Below are 20,405 nucleotides of genomic sequence, written 5' to 3'. Positions count from 1 at the left end.
AGCCTGCTCTTTTCATACATCCGAAGACCTCATCGAGTCGATCAATGTGATCCTCCAGGGTTGGTGTCGCTATGACTACGTCATCCACGTAGCACATCAAGAGATTCCCGTACTTTTTTGTCACTCCTGTCAAAGCCTGAGCCATCAGCCTTTGAAAGGTTGCTGTTGCATTGCACAAGCCGAAGGGCATCCTCTTCCACTGGTACAACCCCAATTCGCACGCGAATCCGATTTTCTCCCTGTCCTTCTTTCGCAGAGGAACCTGCCAGAAGGCAGAACCCAAGTCCAATGTGGTGAAGAACTTTGCATCACCAAGTTTGGATAGGCTCTCGTCTATTCGCGGTATCGGGTACGCATCTTTAATCGTTACCGCGTTCAAGTAACGAAAGTCGCAACAAAATCTAAGCTGCCCCCCTTTCTTTTTCGCCATTACTACTCCGCAAGCCCATGGTGATTTCGAGGGTTCTATCATGTCGTATTCAAGCAACATTTCTATTTCCGCTCGGCACGCTTCCGATTTATGTGGCGTCATTCGCCTTGCGCCTTCCCTATGGGGAACGGCGCCCTCTTCTAGTTCGATTTCGTGTTCGACGAAATTACAGCAACCGATGTCCGCCTTATGTTTTGAAAATACTTCGGCGTTCCGATCTAGGAGGTCCCGCAATTTTTCAAAACCTCCCTCACCTATTTTTCCTTTTAAATGTTCTATTTCTGGCAAAACCGGTTTGTCAGAATCTAGTTCATATGACGAGGGGCGTTCCGGAAAATTCGAGCAGCTTGATAAGCCGTCGTCCGTTTCGGATTTCATTGAAAACAATTTACGAATAGATTTTAATTCATTAATTCTCTTTAAGATTTTATCTTTATTTGCATGATAAGGACAGTCTTTCACACTATATTTCTTCAAGTTTTGTGTCTCTTCATAGTCGGTCCTCATCGGCAATGCGTAACCAAGCTTCTTTCCACGCTGGATTGAAACCGTGGTGTCCAGTGTGTTCAACAACACACTGACACACAGTCCGTTTCGCGTTACCGAGAAGCTCCGGCCTAAAATCACCGAACTCTGACTATTTGGATTCGGTACTAAGCAAACCTGTTTACTATCACTTAACGAATTTAAATTTCTCATTCTAAAAATCGCTACTACAGCTTGTCCTGGTTGTAACTTTACTTTTCTATCCAAAAAAACTGGTACCTTGTTTTCATCTGTTATTATCCTTTTAATGGGTCTCTTAACATACTTTCGGTCCGGGTTTCTAATCCGTATTAGACCGTTGTTCAAGTCAATCATCACGTCAAAATTCCTGACAAAATCTCTGCCCAAGATGAATTGGTCGGCGTCGTCCAGATTCTCTACCACCAGGAAGCTCATCCAAAGGTTCCGTCCTCCCATGTGAAGGACCGTCACCGGTGTTCTTCCGGCTACGTAGATAGCTCCTCGATTTGCAGCGGCTAGTCGGAGATTCGTAGGAATCAGATCTTCCCGCGTGAAGCCCATTCTCTCCCAGGTTTTTATCGGCATCACACTCACCACCGCGCCTGTGTCCAGAAGCCCTGTGACTCCGATTTTTGTTCCGTTGGTGTCAAGCAGGTGTGCTGTCACATCTGCTTCATATCCAATATGTACCGCGTCTTGTTCCATCATGGCGTCATGGCCTATCCTGCGGACTTTGAGTTCCTCTTCACCCAAATAGATCTGCCCCATTTGGTCATCATCTGTTGTTATGTAAGTCCTGGTGTAGATGCTGATTCCATCCACGTTCAGCATTATTTGATACGGCCCATAGACCTCCAAGTAGCGTCCATGAAGTTTCTTCATGCGAGGGCCACCCGTCGTTAGTAGTGCTCGCACAGCTCTCGACTCAGTGCGTGGCTCCACCTGCCTCAGATAATCTGCATATGTGTCCAAATGCATTAAAGTGAACTCTGATGGTTCACTCAAATTTCTTATTACCTGGTGTCCAGCCACTGAGATTATCGACTGTATCTTCTTTCCTTGCGGCGCCATGCCGAACCTCTTACCGGAGATCACTTTAAGTTTCATATCTAAACTGCTTGGTGTTTTCGTCTCCTCGAACTCCGTTGCCTCGAAGGTATTCAGTTGCTCCTGAAGCTTTTCATTTTCCAGTTCAAGTTTCACTTTTTGTTCGATCTCTTTCGTCACCAATTCCTGCTGTACTCTATTTAGAGCATCCTTTGCGGCTGCCTTATAATCGATCTTGAAGTCATCGGCCGCAGTTGCTGGTTCCGGTTCACGTGCTTCTTCTGTTACCGCTTGCATTTTCTTTGCCGCCAGCTCTTGAGGTTTGTCCTTCCTGCGTGCCTCTGCTTCGCTCAAGAGTCGAGCCTTGCTTGCTTTCACTCCTGACAAAGCTTCTTCATGCCTTGGATGCTTGATGTCTGCCACTGCATCCCAGAATTGCGGACAATCTGATTTAAAATGACCTTCCAAGTTGCAAAAGAAACACCTCGGGCCGAATTTCGCAATTACTCCTCTCATGAAATCCTCATGGTCCAACTCTGACGCATCTTCGTCCTCGAGGCTAAAGCCTATTGCTTTCATGCCTTGTTTGTAAGCTGGGCATGCTGACACATGATGGTCTGTTGAACTGCAATTAGCACAAGAACGTCTCTTGTCCATATCATCCCTCGGTTTGTACCAATTGTTCCCTTGGTTAGCTGGTCCGTTGTTAAAATTGCCATAATTGTTCTTGTAATATCCAGATCTCGAAGGAGGTTTCAACAAAAGATACTCTTTTGATTTGAGCCTCAACTCCTCCGGTGTTGGCGCATTAGTTGATAGTGGTGTGTAATGCGTTGCTAGCATCGTACGAAGTTCATCATTTTTCACACCATCGATGAATTTTGAGGCTACGGCCAGGTTCATCCTTCGGTTTGACTCATCCGGTTGGCTGCGTCTTCTCAGCATTTCCAAATCATCGAGAAACTTGTCTATTGTTTCATCTTCTCGTTGCCTCCGTTTCTCGAAGCGCATCATCGCCTGGTGCCCCTGCACCCCTGATCCGAAACGGTTTAATAAGATTTCGAAGATTTTCTCAGCAGTGTCACGTTGATACTGTTTCTTGGCCATGACACAGTTCAGGGCTGTCCCTTCTAAGTTGCTGGTGAGCGCGCTGCATTCCTGTCTCTCAGACAAGTCTTCTTCCTCGAAATGCAGCTTCATTACCTCTATCCAGGTATCAATACAGCCATCAGATTCGTCTTTGTAGCATCTTGGTTTCTTAAAGACTCTTCTGGACTTTTCACTGCGTTCATTGGTTCTAGATAACCGCGTCAGGAATGTCTCCAAAGACCTGTTCAGGGGTTCAAATGCTGTGGCCATTGCCGTAGCATCCCTTGAGTGTCCCGCCTGAGTGTCCTCACACCTTGTCGAAGGCTCTGTGTGCGGTGCATCCCTGCAATCCGAATCACCATGAGCGTTTCCCGCTTGGCCCATGTGACTCCTCCTCGGGCTTGTATGCCCCATGTTGCCAGAATCGCTTCTCCCGGTCGCATGTGTGCTTTGCGTTGGTCGTTCGTTCGAGGTTTGTCTGTTCCCCGTTGAACTTGCTCTACTGTTCGGGCCCCATGCTGTATTACCCCTTGTGGCATAGCCTGATGAACTGCCCCTGCCTCTAGTGGATCCATTTGTCTTCCTCCTTTGATGTTCATTGAAGTTCACCCTCGGTTCCCTGCTGGGACCTCCCGAGTTCGGCTCTCCTTCTTTTGGTCCACTCTTGCTGCTTAGTAGCCCGTCCAACCTATCCATGATAGCCTGCGTTCGCCTCTCCATCATCGCGTCTATCTTTGTGTCAAGAGACCCAAGAGACTGCTCTTGCTGAATTCTTAACTTCTCCATGTCGGCTCTTAAGCGTAACTCCCTCTGTTCCGCCTCTCTTGTCATTCGCGACAAGTTCCTCGTCATATGTTCGTCCGTTCTTTCTTTCAAGCGTTTTTCGCTTCTGCCAACTTCTTGTCTGTTGCGGTTTATTTCTTCCCGCAGACTTTCTCTTTCAATGTGAACTGCTCTTTCCAGTTCACTCATCCTTATCGACATCTGTTCATTTTGTTCTCCTAAACTGCCCACTATGTTGTTTAAGGCTTCCTCTAGTGCTGCCCCGTTATCCATGAGTGGCGTCACTAGTGGTGGTGTAACTCTGTCGGTCCCAGGTAGCTTCGTGCTGGTAGAGATCCGGGCCTTGACTCTCTGTCTTGACGTTTTATCATTATTTATTTCAGGATCCGCTAACGCGTTGCCAAGCCCTCTGGTTCTACTCTCTTCAGGTTGTGGCTCCGAACTTGTCCTAATCGTGAAGTCCTTCGACTGGCCCGGCGTGTTTGCCTCTTTGCTTATCGTTGTCACTACACCAAATTTATCCATGGTTCCAGTCTCTCTTCCGACGTGTGCCTCACTCTCCTGGATCGAACTATTGAGACTGACTTGAGATCCAAAGTCCCCTTGCTCCTCTTCATCCTCTTCCTCCTGGGACTCCCCATCGTTTCCTGCTCCTCCTCCCATGCTGAATGGAAAGATGTTTCCGAAGGTGTTCTTCATTCTTTCTGAGAACGATGATGAGGTTGTTTGTTTTCCAGTTCCGCTTGCCATCATAGTGTTGTCTGTCGGAGATCTTCTAGTTGTCGTTACTTCAGTTGAGATGTCGGACAGTTCCGACATCTCCTCTCGATCCAACGTCCCGGTGGAAGTGGCAAAATCATGGCCTTGTTCTACCGGAGTAGATTCACTCGCCAGCCTTCTGCCTCTCCCTTCCAGTCCATTTACTCCCTGGTTGTCGTTCATGGTATGGTCCGTATTGACCTCCACTTCTAACAGTTCTCTTCGCTCTTCTGAGGTCTTTTGACTTCTCGTTTCAACCATTCTGCCTGAAACCGTCCCCTCTTTATCGGACCGGGTTCGCTTGATCCAATCCACAAAATGATCGGTCATCGTTTTTCTTTGCTTTTCAGGTATGAATTTCCTAGAGCTATTACCTCGTTTTGGTATCCTTGACTTGTCTAAGCTCATTCTCTATTTGTCACTTTCCTATGCCTACTCTTGACTCAATTGCTAGAGACCTTATAGTTTTATTAACAATAATAATGACACAACACAATAAATTTCACCAGATTCTATTAAATAGTGACCACGAATCCCTGTATGTTGTCAGAGTACAGTTTGTATAAAATTTATTCACACTAACCGATTATCATATCGTTTAACTCCTTCTTCGTACTTCTCAACTGATCGTTCATCTCGTCCAGATCTTGTATGGTTTGGTTCGTCTGAACCTTCTGTGTTACTTTCGCCCCTTTTGGTGGCACAGCTGCTCTCAGTGGTGAACCAGACGAGGTCGCCTCGCTGTTCATCTCCCGATGCATTCTCGTCAGCCCAGGTTTGGGCTTGGAGGGCATTGGCATCTCACCTGGTTGGTAAGTCCTAGAACTTCCCAACCCAGGCTCATTCGCCAAGTCACTCCCTGAGAGAGCCCCGTTTCTCCACCTCATCACTCTCATGTTCGGGCGGTCTAGTACTCCTCTTTCTCCATATGCTGCCATCAACAGGACTTCCGTGGGGCGGTCCCCACGGTTGTCGTGCCCCAAGATGTTAATCAGGGCGGTCAGCAACATGACCACCTCTGGGTCCTCCAGAGCGAAGTCTCGTTCGATCAGCCGACGATAGATCGCATCTACCATCGGTCCTACATATGCCTCTGCCAGGTCCATCAATTCATCCAGGTTGAAATTGTCCATACTGTTCTTTCCAAGTTTGATTTGATTTCGATTTCAAGTTTTGACTCAAGTGAGCAATTAAATGATCAATCAGGATCTAGAAAAGAAATCACGAATGTCACACTTGTCAATTTCACCTTAACATACATCGTTAAAATTTGCTTAAAGACAGTTCAGATAAAAAGATATTTATCCTAAAATTTATTAAAATCAATTGGTCTCTAAAATTTTGGAATTCGACCTAAGATTGGACAGTCCAAACTTTGGATCTATTCCCAAGATCGTCATTTAGTTGTTCATGGTCACTAACCCCTACTTACCCATGATCTTAATAACCTAACACATAACATAACATAACGCACCTCTCACATATTACACACAACTTAGTCTTTGGCCTAACACCCTCTCGCACATCACTCAGCCTATACTTAAGTAATATTTCTTATGTAGATACACTTGTATGCTCGTATCAGAGAATATCACGTGTACAAGCGCGTACAATTCCCGAGGATGCAGTCTTCCTCTATTTGGATCGTACACTGGAAGCGAAAGCTCCTTCACGTCCATTTCCACAAGGAAGTCCCTCAGCCTCGTCAAAGACAAGACTAGGTTTTCTGGGTCCACGTGCTGCTTCTCTGTCGCCCTCGTTACCAAGAAGCATAAGTACTTTCCCGGTATCTGCGACACCGCCGGGGGTAAGGCTGCTACGCCCCCTATCCCTGGTCTTTGCTTCCAAAGGAATTCCACGTTTTTATATTCCCTCTTAAAATCTGCCGCTAGCGCCGTCCTAAAACTCATGTCTGCGGTGATAGCTACCGCACATGTTCTGTTTGTGAGTATGAAATCACTGTCTGTTAGTATTATGTTACTAGAATATTCATTTGGTAAATTAAAATATGACTCAACTACCCTGCCTATGTCAGGTTTCTTAGGTTCTTCACCTGTTTCTGCTTCTAAGTTTCCTGTTTCTCTTGCTATTCTCAATTTTTTTATTATCAAGTTTTCAGTGTGGGTAAGTCCTACCCCCACTCCCCGGACAAAAATATCCATCGGCGTCCCCGTCGATCGCATACCGGGTATTAAGTCAAGATTAGAAGCTGGAATGAGAAGTTGTCCTTCCTGGGCAGCCCAGGAAGGATCATCTTGTTCGGTCTTAATGTATTTCGCGCTTTCGCGATCTACGTCTTGAATCGTAACGCTGGTCTTTTCAGGGTCTGATGTCATTTCGTTCAGCCACTCTAAGACACGCAGGTTCGTCAGGTCTTGTTCATTTGACTGCTGTTGCTCATCGTCGAACTCCACCTCGGGTTTCGACCAGTCGTCAACCCACTCATCGTTGTGATCATCGATTATGTCAATGTCCTGTGACACTGTTATTTCCTCTAAACCCACTACTTCCTCCACTATTTTCTTTAGATCTATCCTATCCACTACAAAGTCGTCACCGTAAGGATTGTATTTCTTTCTTAGTCTCGTCCCGTCTTTCTGACGAGTCTGCATCGTGAACGGAAGATCTGGTTCCATGTTCTTGGGAACCTCTGTCTGTTCGGAATCCTGCCAATCTTCCTCTGCGTAGGGCAAGGTTTCATCGTCCGCTTCGATCTGTTCGTTTGGATCCAGGTCCAATGGTGTATCCGTACCTTCCTCTACGACTTCGTTTCCATCGTTCTTCTCCCTGGTGCCTTTTTCATTGACCTCACAAGCAGGATCCATCATTAGATAATCCCCTTCTTCCATGTCTGCAGGTATACACCAGTCTTCTGTCGATGGATTGTGTGGCTTGATGTTCTCGTAGTGGGCGGCTCGGCCAGTACTCAGTCTATAAAAGCGTCCCTCTTGGTGCACCTCTGTAATCATGAAGGGTCCCCTCCACTTCTTCAGAAGCTTTTTTGTCCCTTTCGGTGGTATAACGTTCTGAAATACCCATACGTAGTCTCCCACCGAGTAAGCCTTCGCACCAGCTGCTTTCTTGTCGAATCTTTTCCTCTGCCTTGCCTGTGCCTGCTGAGTGTTTCGTCTACACAAGTCGTTCAACTCCTGTTGGCGTCTGATCACATCCCTCACGTAGACCTGTGGGGATGTTTTCTTTCCCTCATACTCTGGGTAGAAGAATGTCAAAGGTAAAGACTTCTCGTGTCCCGTCAGCATCATGTGTGGACTGACTCCAGTGGTGGAGTGTTGCGTGCTATTATAAGCTCCCATCACCTGTGGAAGGTATCTGTCCCAATCGGTCATGTACCTGGAACAATATACCCTCAGCATCGACACTAACGTCCTATTCTGTCTTTCTACTAAGCCATTCGTCTGAGGGTGGTATGTCGTGGAGTGAGCCTGAGCGACTTGTGACCGTCTCATAAGCTCTTTCGTAAGCTCGCCTACGAAAGCCGTTCCATTGTCCGATTGAAACGTCATTGGACATCCGTGTCTTGCTATCCACGTATTGATCAGGTGGTCGCATGTCTCTTCCGCCGAGGCAGTTATGCAGGGCACGGCCTCTGCATACTTCGTGAAGTGATCTATCATGACCAAGACTTGGTTGTAACCGCTGTCTGTCATGCATATCTTCTGGTGATCTATCTGCACCACCTCGTTGAATTCAGACGACTCAATTGATTGTAAAGGAAATCGCAACTTCCTAGGATCCTTGACCTGTTGGCATGACAGACATGCTGTCACCCATTTCTCGCATGCCTTTTTCATCCCAGGCCACTCAAAGCGCTTCAGGATCCTCTGATACACTTTGTCGATCCCTTGATGGCCCATCTGATCATGCGACCTGAATAATAGTTCTGTCTGATAGAGTTGCGGCAACACTATCGCGTTATATTTGTATAAGACCTTGTCTTCTTCTCTTCTCCTGCAAGCCACGATCCCGTCCTTGTTCAGATATAATCTCCCCTCCTTCTGCATGAAGTATTGTCTCAGGATCCTATAGCTGTCTTCTTCCAGATCACCTTTGTCAGGTGCACCGTTTTCTATCCACCTTTTTAGGTTGCTTGTCATGCGATCATTTCTCTGCGCCCTTAGAAGGTCCGAGAGTCTGTATCTCGCCTTCAAGTACGTCTTCATGACTCTCATCTGACTGTTCAGCTCGTTGGGCTGATGTGTGTCTTCTTCCATCTTAACGCACCAAATCTTCGCCAACGGTTGTGTTTCTTGTTGAAACGGCTGAAGATCAGTCCTGACTACCTCTTTCTGCGGCAACAGGCTTATCGAACGTTTCGATACCGCTATCGTTTCTAAGTCATCCGCTGCGTTGTCAAAGACTCTTTCGCTTGGTATTAGGTAGCGATCACTGTCAGGATCCTGGTACACCTCTCTGTCCAGGTTTCTCGCCCGAGTTTCCACTAGTAGCGTGTGTATCGCCAGTTCTGACAGTTCTGATCCCGAGGTCGAATCCCTGTCTGAATAGGTGTTCATTCTCGAGCTTTCTGACTTATCATCCGTCGAAGGTGTTGTGCTGGAGACTGCACGCTCCTCCAGATCATGTCCGTATTTCCTTCGCATCCATCTGAACTCCCCGGACAAAACTTTGTTCTCTAGGTCCTGTTTCTCATCAGGAATTTTCTCGTCTATCTCGGACTCCCCGGACAAATTCACTTGTCCCGGGTGTTGATCTTGTGATTGCTGGTTTTTCTCCTCATCCTTCTCCCCGGACAAATAGTCTTGCAGCAGATTTTGTTCTACCTCTTCACCCTCTTTTTCCCGGTCTACAAAGGTGACGGTTTTCTTTCGCTTGCTGCTCCCCTGTTCTTTCCGTCCGTAAGAAGTACTGGTTAAATTCTCTTGGGGTATTGAGGATACTAGTTGCTGAACTATTGTCCTACAATCCCTCTTGTTCTCTTCGTGCTGTTGTCTGGACGGCATGATCTTCACTTCCTTACTGACTGTTAGCGATGCCACTGCTGCTGTCCACTCGGGGTCATCTCTGGTCACTTCTCTTTCTAACAATCCACCCAGCATCCGCATTACTTGTGGTGTGACTTGCACCGTTTTATCCAATAATGAGAGGCTGTTTATATTCATGCGAGAGAGTTCTTGCTGGACCAGGTTCGAGCGCAGCAACAAATCCAAGGGGACCGGGTCCTCCCTTGACAGGATCTTTATCTCGGCTGCTTTCTCTACAGGTAACTCAGGATGCCCCGGAATTGGATGTCCAGACTTATCCAACCATCTCGTTAAGGGAAGCGCTTCATAAGTTTCTTTGTCCAGAAACGAGAATCCCTCCTTTACTTCCACCTGATTGGCCTGCTTCTGCTCCAATCTTTCATAGAACTCAGTTTTCTTGCTGAGACTGTCAGCATTCTGATGTTTATCACGCATCCTATGTTCGATTATCATATGGTAGCCATCCAATCTGACTATCCATCTACCAATATAACTCTGATCCATCGAGTAGGTCTTCAACCAGGATAACGCTCTGTTGTCCACGCGTAACTTGAAGGGAGCGCTCCCCAAGTATGCACGGTAATTTTCCACGAAGGTGACTACTGCAAACATTTCTGCTTTCGGTGCGCCATATTTCATCTCTGTGTCACTCAAGACCTTGCTGCCGTATGCAATGGGACGGAGGACTGTTCTTCCGTTCCATTCTTGCTCTTGATGCAATATTCCTGAGATGGCCACCACCGATGCGTCTGTGTCAAGAACATACATGCCCTTTTCTGTAGGCATGCCCAGCACTGGCGCTTCGCACAGTTCCCGCTTTATGTTCTCGAAAGCAACTTGTGCCTCATCGTTCCATTCGAACTTTTTCCCTTTGTTGCGCATCAGCTTCTGCATCGGGTACACCTTGTCCGCGTATCCTTTTATGAATTCTCGGTAGTAATTGGCAAACCCTAGGAAGCTCATGAGCTGTGTGTCCGTTCTAGGAGCTTTCCATGTCAGCACAGCCTCTACTGCTTCTGGATCTGGCCTCACACCATGCCGGTCCACCATTCTTCCCAGGTACTTGATCGAATCCCTAAGGATTTCACATTTCGATGGTTTGCATTTCAAGCCTGCTCTTTTCATACATCCGAAGACCTCATCGAGTCGATCAATGTGATCCTCCAGGGTTGGTGTCGCTATGACTACGTCATCCACGTAGCACATCAAGAGATTCCCGTACTTTTTTGTCACTCCTGTCAAAGCCTGAGCCATCAGCCTTTGAAAGGTTGCTGTTGCATTGCACAAGCCGAAGGGCATCCTCTTCCACTGGTACAACCCCAATTCGCACGCGAATCCGATTTTCTCCCTGTCCTTCTTTCGCAGAGGAACCTGCCAGAAGGCAGAACCCAAGTCCAATGTGGTGAAGAACTTTGCATCACCAAGTTTGGATAGGCTCTCGTCTATTCGCGGTATCGGGTACGCATCTTTAATCGTTACCGCGTTCAAGTAACGAAAGTCGCAACAAAATCTAAGCTGCCCCCCTTTCTTTTTCGCCATTACTACTCCGCAAGCCCATGGTGATTTCGAGGGTTCTATCATGTCGTATTCAAGCAACATTTCTATTTCCGCTCGGCACGCTTCCGATTTATGTGGCGTCATTCGCCTTGCGCCTTCCCTATGGGGAACGGCGCCCTCTTCTAGTTCGATTTCGTGTTCGACGAAATTACAGCAACCGATGTCCGCCTTATGTTTTGAAAATACTTCGGCGTTCCGATCTAGGAGGTCCCGCAATTTTTCAAAACCTCCCTCACCTATTTTTCCTTTTAAATGTTCTATTTCTGGCAAAACCGGTTTGTCAGAATCTAGTTCATATGACGAGGGGCGTTCCGGAAAATTCGAGCAGCTTGATAAGCCGTCGTCCGTTTCGGATTTCATTGAAAACAATTTACGAATAGATTTTAATTCATTAATTCTCTTTAAGATTTTATCTTTATTTGCATGATAAGGACAGTCTTTCACACTATATTTCTTCAAGTTTTGTGTCTCTTCATAGTCGGTCCTCATCGGCAATGCGTAACCAAGCTTCTTTCCACGCTGGATTGAAACCGTGGTGTCCAGTGTGTTCAACAACACACTGACACACAGTCCGTTTCGCGTTACCGAGAAGCTCCGGCCTAAAATCACCGAACTCTGACTATTTGGATTCGGTACTAAGCAAACCTGTTTACTATCACTTAACGAATTTAAATTTCTCATTCTAAAAATCGCTACTACAGCTTGTCCTGGTTGTAACTTTACTTTTCTATCCAAAAAAACTGGTACCTTGTTTTCATCTGTTATTATCCTTTTAATGGGTCTCTTAACATACTTTCGGTCCGGGTTTCTAATCCGTATTAGACCGTTGTTCAAGTCAATCATCACGTCAAAATTCCTGACAAAATCTCTGCCCAAGATGAATTGGTCGGCGTCGTCCAGATTCTCTACCACCAGGAAGCTCATCCAAAGGTTCCGTCCTCCCATGTGAAGGACCGTCACCGGTGTTCTTCCGGCTACGTAGATAGCTCCTCGATTTGCAGCGGCTAGTCGGAGATTCGTAGGAATCAGATCTTCCCGCGTGAAGCCCATTCTCTCCCAGGTTTTTATCGGCATCACACTCACCACCGCGCCTGTGTCCAGAAGCCCTGTGACTCCGATTTTTGTTCCGTTGGTGTCAAGCAGGTGTGCTGTCACATCTGCTTCATATCCAATATGTACCGCGTCTTGTTCCATCATGGCGTCATGGCCTATCCTGCGGACTTTGAGTTCCTCTTCACCCAAATAGATCTGCCCCATTTGGTCATCATCTGTTGTTATGTAAGTCCTGGTGTAGATGCTGATTCCATCCACGTTCAGCATTATTTGATACGGCCCATAGACCTCCAAGTAGCGTCCATGAAGTTTCTTCATGCGAGGGCCACCCGTCGTTAGTAGTGCTCGCACAGCTCTCGACTCAGTGCGTGGCTCCACCTGCCTCAGATAATCTGCATATGTGTCCAAATGCATTAAAGTGAACTCTGATGGTTCACTCAAATTTCTTATTACCTGGTGTCCAGCCACTGAGATTATCGACTGTATCTTCTTTCCTTGCGGCGCCATGCCGAACCTCTTACCGGAGATCACTTTAAGTTTCATATCTAAACTGCTTGGTGTTTTCGTCTCCTCGAACTCCGTTGCCTCGAAGGTATTCAGTTGCTCCTGAAGCTTTTCATTTTCCAGTTCAAGTTTCACTTTTTGTTCGATCTCTTTCGTCACCAATTCCTGCTGTACTCTATTTAGAGCATCCTTTGCGGCTGCCTTATAATCGATCTTGAAGTCATCGGCCGCAGTTGCTGGTTCCGGTTCACGTGCTTCTTCTGTTACCGCTTGCATTTTCTTTGCCGCCAGCTCTTGAGGTTTGTCCTTCCTGCGTGCCTCTGCTTCGCTCAAGAGTCGAGCCTTGCTTGCTTTCACTCCTGACAAAGCTTCTTCATGCCTTGGATGCTTGATGTCTGCCACTGCATCCCAGAATTGCGGACAATCTGATTTAAAATGACCTTCCAAGTTGCAAAAGAAACACCTCGGGCCGAATTTCGCAATTACTCCTCTCATGAAATCCTCATGGTCCAACTCTGACGCATCTTCGTCCTCGAGGCTAAAGCCTATTGCTTTCATGCCTTGTTTGTAAGCTGGGCATGCTGACACATGATGGTCTGTCGAACTGCAATTAGCACAAGAACGTCTCTTGTCCATATCATCCCTCGGTTTGTACCAATTGTTCCCTTGGTTAGCTGGTCCGTTGTTAAAATTGCCATAATTGTTCTTGTAATATCCAGATCTCGAAGGAGGTTTCAACAAAAGATACTCTTTTGATTTGAGCCTCAACTCCTCCGGTGTTGGCGCATTAGTTGATAGTGGTGTGTAATGCGTTGCTAGCATCGTACGAAGTTCATCATTTTTCACACCATCGATGAATTTTGAGGCTACGGCCAGGTTCATCCTTCGGTTTGACTCATCCGGTTGGCTGCGTCTTCTCAGCATTTCCAAATCATCGAGAAACTTGTCTATTGTTTCATCTTCTCGTTGCCTCCGTTTCTCGAAGCGCATCATCGCCTGGTGCCCCTGCACCCCTGATCCGAAACGGTTTAACAAGATTTCGAAGATTTTCTCAGCAGTGTCACGTTGATACTGTTTCTTAGCCATGACACAGTTCAGGGCTGTCCCTTCTAAGTTGCTGGTGAGCGCGCTGCATTCCTGTCTCTCCGACAAGTCCTCTTCCTCGAAATGCAGCTTCATTACCTCTATCCAGGTATCAATACAGCCATCAGATTCGTCCTTGTAGCATCTTGGCTTCTTAAAGACTCTTCTGGACTTTTCACTGCGTTCATTGGTTCTAGATAACCGCGTCAGGAATGTCTCCAAAGACCTGTTCAGGGGTTCAAATGCTGTGGCCATTGCCGTAGCATCCCTTGAGTGTCCCGCCTGAGTGTCCTCACACCTTGTCGAAGGCTCTGTGTGCGGTGCATCCCTGCAATCCGAATCACCATGAGCGTTTCCCGCTTGGCCCATGTGACTCCTCCTCGGGCTTGTATGCCCCATGTTGCCAGAATCGCTTCTCCCGGTCGCATGTGTGCTTTGCGTTGGTCGTTCGTTCGAGGTTTGTCTGTTCCCCGTTGAACTTGCTCTACTGTACGGGCCCCATGCTGTATTACCCCTTGTGGCATAGCCTGATGAACTGCCCCTGCCTCTAGTGGATCCATTTGTCTTCCTCCTTTGATGTTCATTGAAGTTCACCCTCGGTTCCCTGCTGGGACCTCCCGAGTTCGGCTCTCCTTCTTTTGGTCCACTCTTGCTGCTTAGTAGCCCGTCCAACCTATCCATGATAGCCTGCGTTCGCCTCTCCATCATCGCGTCTATCTTTGTGTCAAGAGACCCAAGAGACTGCTCTTGCTGAATTCTTAACTTCTCCATGTCGGCTCTTAAGCGTAACTCCCTCTGTTCCGCCTCTCTTGTCATTCGCGACAAGTTCCTCGTCATATGTTCGTCCGTTCTTTCTTTCAAGCGTTTTTCGCTTCTGCCAACTTCTTGTCTGTTGCGGTTTATTTCTTCCCGCAGACTTTCTCTTTCAATGTGAACTGCTCTTTCCAGTTCACTCATCCTTATCGACATCTGTTCATTTTGTTCTCCTAAACTGCCCACTATGTTGTTTAAGGCTTCCTCTAGTGCTGCCCCGTTATCCATGAGTGGCGTCACTAGTGGTGGTGTAACTCTGTCGGTCCCAGGTAGCTTCGTGCTGGTAGAGATCCGGGCCTTGACTCTCTGTCTTGACGTTTTATCATTATTTATTTCAGGATCCGCTAACGCGTTGCCAAGCCCTCTGGTTCTACTCTCTTCAGGTTGTGGCTCCGAACTTGTCCTAATCGTGAAGTCCTTCGACTGGCCCGGCGTGTTTGCCTCTTTGCTTATCGTTGTCACTACACCAAATTTATCCATGGTTCCAGTCTCTCTTCCGACGTGTGCCTCACTCTCCTGGATCGAACTATTGAGACTGACTTGAGATCCAAAGTCCCCTTGCTCCTCTTCATCCTCTTCCTCCTGGGACTCCCCATCGTTTCCTGCTCCTCCTCCCATGCTGAATGGAAAGATGTTTCCGAAGGTGTTCTTCATTCTTTCTGAGAACGATGATGAGGTTGTTCGTTTTCCAGTTCCGCTTGCCATCATAGTGTTGTCTGTCGGAGATCTTCTAGTTGCCGTTACTTCAGTTGAGATGTCGGACAGTTCCGACATCTCCTCTCGATCCAACGTCCCGGTGGAAGTGGCAAAATCATGGCCTTGTTCTACCGGAGTAGATTCACTCGCCAGCCTTCTGCCTCTCCCTTCCAGTCCATTTACTCCCTGGTTGTCGTTCATGGTATGGTCCGTATTGACCTCCACTTCTAACAGTTCTCTTCGCTCTTCTGAGGTCTTTTGACTTCTCGTTTCAACCATTCTGCCTGAAACCGTCCCCTCTTTATCGGACCGGGTTCGCTTGATCCAATCCACAAAAGGATCGGTCATCGTTTTTCTTTGCTTTTCAGGTATGAATTTCCTAGAGCTCTTACCTCGTTTTGGTATCCTTGACTTGTCTAAACTCATTCTTTATTTGTCACTTTCCTATGCCTACTCTTGACTCAATTGCTAGAGACCTTATAGTTTTATTAACAATAATAATGACACAACACAATAAATTTCACCAGATTCTATTAAATAGTGACCACGAATCCCTGTATGTTGTCAGAGTACAGTTTGTATAAAATTTATTCACACTAGCCGATTATCGGTCCAAAGATCTGGAAACTAGCACAATATGATGTTATCAGTCAATTTAAAAGATAGTGTAGTCACCACCCAATCAAGCACAGTTTAGGTTGATTTAAAATCAAAAACAAAAAAATATATATATTGACACAATATGAATGTATATATAAAAAAAACGTATGTGTCTTGTACTCTTAGTCGGTCGCAGTACAATAGTCGAACCTGTCTTTTAAAGAAAAAGCTTTCCCTGCTTGGTGCTGCACCAAACAGACAAAACTTTGAAGGCAGTAATTTTCTCAAGTGGGCGTCTATTGCACCCACCGAGTACTGTGTTACCTATCTGCCTTCGGACTGCCCGAGCTAGACCTACTAAAATCCTCTGGGCAGTTACTTTTCCCAAAAACGTATTATGTTTCAATCCACACCAATGAGTCACGCTCTTTTTAATTTAGACTTAGTGTCGCGAATATCCGAGTTCGGACCTGTTTTGTATTAGTCTGGTTCTTTTTGAGAGGCAAGTTACCAGTGCAGTCACTGATACCTAGCCTGTGTATTAATAACCTAATACCTCTCGCTTTTTAGTCTTTCTTTCGTTTACCTAAGTCCTTAATAAAATGATACCCCTCCGGATTGGCACAAATAGGACCCTTCCGGACTGTCAGAATATAGACCCCTCCGGATTGGGACCCCTCGGAATTAGTAACTATAAGACCCCTCCGGATTCGGACCCCTCCGGTTTTGTGGAAAGTAGACCCCTCCGGATTCGGACCCCTCTGACTTTGAAAAATTTCGACCCCTCCGGATTGGGAGCCCTTAGCTCTGTCAAAGTAGCTTTTTGTAGTTTTCTTAATTTCAGCTTATACCCCTCCGGATACGTTCTGCGTTGCTTTTATGCTGTTTGAATTAACTGGGAAGGGTATAGGGTCCTTTCCTAGACCCCTCCGGATTGAAGTTAAGGCACTTATTTGACAATTCACACTAACGGTGAAGGGTCTTATCACTTGCCTAACTTCGACTCTATTATGGTTGTCTTGTGCCTTCAGCCTTCCCTTTTTGTCTAGAACTGTCCTAAGTTACTTAGTTCAATCGCTATCAACTTTTGGTAGGGGTATAAGGGTTTTTCAGAAAAATTTATAAAACGTGAAGGGTGTACCCCTCCGGATTTGTGTAATTTGCTAAAAACAATCTCAAAAACTTTTCCGAAAAATTTCTGATCCTATTAGTAAGCTCAGCTAATTTCTGATCTATTGGTACCAAGATCAACTCGATATGATCAGTAGTTCCAAAGTTATTAACCAAAACGTCTTTTTTCCGAACTCAAAACATTTTCTCTCTTATAGGTTCCGCCTAACTTTTTCTGCAAATCTGGTCCTTTCGACCTAAAAATTATTGATCCGAGCTCAGAAGGCCTATACTCTTCTAGTTCAATGCAAAAGACCCAATCTAAAACGCTATTGTAGAAAAATTTTGCGAAAAACTATGCTACCTGGACCCCTCCGGATTGATGAATCCACCAAATCAAACACGTTATGTTCGATTTCTCTGCAACCCGGAAGGCTTTCGGGTAGCGGATTTTCAGACTTGTAGATTCACTAGTGGACGTTGTCCGAACAACTATTTTTACTGTCCTACCTCAAAAATTTCAAAAAATTTTCTAAATTTTTAGTGTTTCTTACTATCAAAAATTGGGAAAATTTGGTTTTTGGTACCAAACTAGTTCCAACCACTTCCGAACTAAAGTTTAACCGGTTCTACTTATTACAGTAGTGCAGTTACGATGTAACACACTAACTTAGCGCTTTTTTCCGTTTCAAAAAATATCGATATCTCAAAAATCGCGACTTGTGGGGGAATCAAAATATCGCTATTTTGACCCTAAAAACCGGTCTGTTTTCGTTGTTTTTCACTGAAAAACGATATGTGACTATTAATATAGGCTATATGAATAATAATATTAGTAATACTATACCCCTCCGGGTTTGTTTATTATCCGAATTAAGGTGCTTAACTCGGATATTCGCAGTTCGGTGAAGGGTCACTACAGTGCAGCACTGTCGAGCCCCCCACAGATTACTATCTTACTTTTTGTACCAAAAGGGATACAAAACTTGTTAACGATACCCAACAGTCGATTGTTGTTGTCGTTGAGCCCCTTCTTGTTGCTCCTTGAACTGCTTGCCGGATCGGTCTTCACCCAAGACCCTTCCGAATTGAGCGCAAATCAGCTGACCCTTCCGGATTGAGCGCAATTTATCATTAACGTGCTTAAATGCTCAAATAACCCTACAGTACAAGCCTCACAAACGGGCTACAAAATTGATCGTAACGATCCTGACTGATATAAATGCCTGTAACAACAATATATCTATCAACAACAAACGGGGGGGTTGAATCACATCTTGTCTGGGGGGATGATTTCTACTGATTTTTTACTTTTTTACTGTTTTTGGTTTTTTCGGTTATTTTTTATGTTTTTTGTTTTTCTTGGGTACTATACTACTTTTTGTTTGGTTTTGCTGATATCTTTAAGTGTTTTTGGTCACAAACCACTCAGGGGATGAGGGGTTCATGATTCCCCCCACCCTTCCTGGTTCGTGAATTTTCGGTCTTAACTAGGTTAAAAAACTATTCACGGTAATCCGGAAGGCTTCGCGTTCCGAACTACCCTTCCGCCCCGGCAGTTTAGGCCTATTAAGGGCGTTAATGTGAGCATCCGCTCGGCGCGGAGTGCTCGTTAACGGTTCCGCCGGTCATGATGTTATGAAAGAATAACACCCAGGAGCGCCATAAAAACATACATGTAACATTCGCCCGGAAGATACATATCGACGGATAACAAAACTAAGTCTTAAGACGACTGGCTAGCGTCTAAACAGAGCTTTGCATGTTTTTCACCGTCTCTACCAAGCCAGTACTTTTCGGTGGTCTTTCTTACATCGGGTCGACAAAAACGTTACTGCTCTCCGGCTTCGACCAGAACGCTCAAATTAACTGAATTACATGCAAAGATAGTGAGCTCATGGCTGGGTCTCAGTATCCCCAGACCACGAGGTCACTCCTAAAATCAGAGCAACTACTACTTATTATATTACTATTGTTTTTGTTCAGTAGATAAAAATCATCATCTCCATCGAAGATGGATCAACCCTTTCCCCCAACTCCTAGCACCTCATCCTTGTCAAAACTTATCAAAATATCAGTTAAATTCAAGTCAGGACATGACATGATGCTAAAAGTTTATGTGAGTTAATAAAAGTTTCCGTCCCGAGACCCTTCCGGATTCTTGAATCCGCTGAATCAAGCCCCTTACTCTTGATTTCTTGCTAATCCGGAAGGCTGGTTCTCACCCTTCACCGTTGTTGGCAACGGCCTTGCAACTATTGTAGCAGCACAATAGTTGCAACTCGGAACGTTCTCTGCTATTCTGTAGTTCGTTGTCGTTCTCCAATCTCGATTTTCGTACTGTTCGCAATCGCAGATAAAAGTTGTTCTGTTTTTTACTCGCTTTTTTGTTAAAATGGCCGTTTCAGCATTTCTCAGAAATGTGACGTCATCATTCGAATTTTTGAAAATTTAAAATACTAGAATATTCTAGCCCTCACCGTTTGGCTAAACGTTCCAATAACGTCGCTAATCCTTCGAAATCATCAACTCGGAAGGCTTACTGCTCAAAATTCGAATCCTGCATAAATTGCATTTTGGCCATTCTGGTCGAATGTCACATTAAATCTAGGAGAAAAAGTTTTAATCGGGACATTGACACTGGAAGTCAGGAAATATGTTTTATCTTAGGTTGCATCCTCAAAGTGCAGGTTAATGAGAGAATTTGAAGGCTATAGTGATGTAGTATGATGCCATTTATATTCTGCAGTGAGTCGATGTGACGTAGATGAAAGTAATTTCGTGCATTTTGCAAATTCTGTTCGATGACACTGTAAACATTTAGAACATTGCGCGATTCAATGAGGACATTGACCGGACTGTCCGGGGAGTATGTGACATTCGACCAGAATGTGAAAAATGCAATCTCTGCAGAATTCGGAATTTTAGCAGTAAGCCTTCCGGGTTGGTGGTTTTTAAGAACTAAGGCCGTTATTGGAACGTTTAGCCAAACGGTGAGGGCTGGAATATTCTAGTATTTTAAAATTTCAAAAATTCGAATGATGACGTCACATTGCTGAGAAATGCTGAAACGGCCATTTTAACAAGAAACGAGAGAAAAAACACAAATACATTAGTTGCGCTGACGAGAACAACTTTATCGAAATTGAGGAAATCGAAATTGAAGAAGACGACAACGAATTACAGAGAACGTTCCGAGTTGCAACTATTGTGCTGCTACAATAGTTGCAAGGCCGTTGCGAGCAACGGTGAAGGGTGGAAACCAGCCTTCCGTGTTATCGTGAAGTCGAACTCAAGGAGCTTGATTCACCGGATTCAAGAATTCGGAAGGGTCTCGGGACGGAAAACTTTTATTGACTCGTGTGAACTTTTAG

The sequence above is a fragment of the Symsagittifera roscoffensis genome, chromosome 9 (assembly GCF_963678635.1).
Source record: "Symsagittifera roscoffensis chromosome 9, txSymRosc1.1, whole genome shotgun sequence".
NCBI classification, from domain to species: domain Eukaryota; kingdom Metazoa; phylum Xenacoelomorpha; order Acoela; family Convolutidae; genus Symsagittifera; species Symsagittifera roscoffensis.
The sequence above is the reverse complement of the archived record's forward strand: the minus strand, read 5'-3'. Positions refer to the sequence as shown.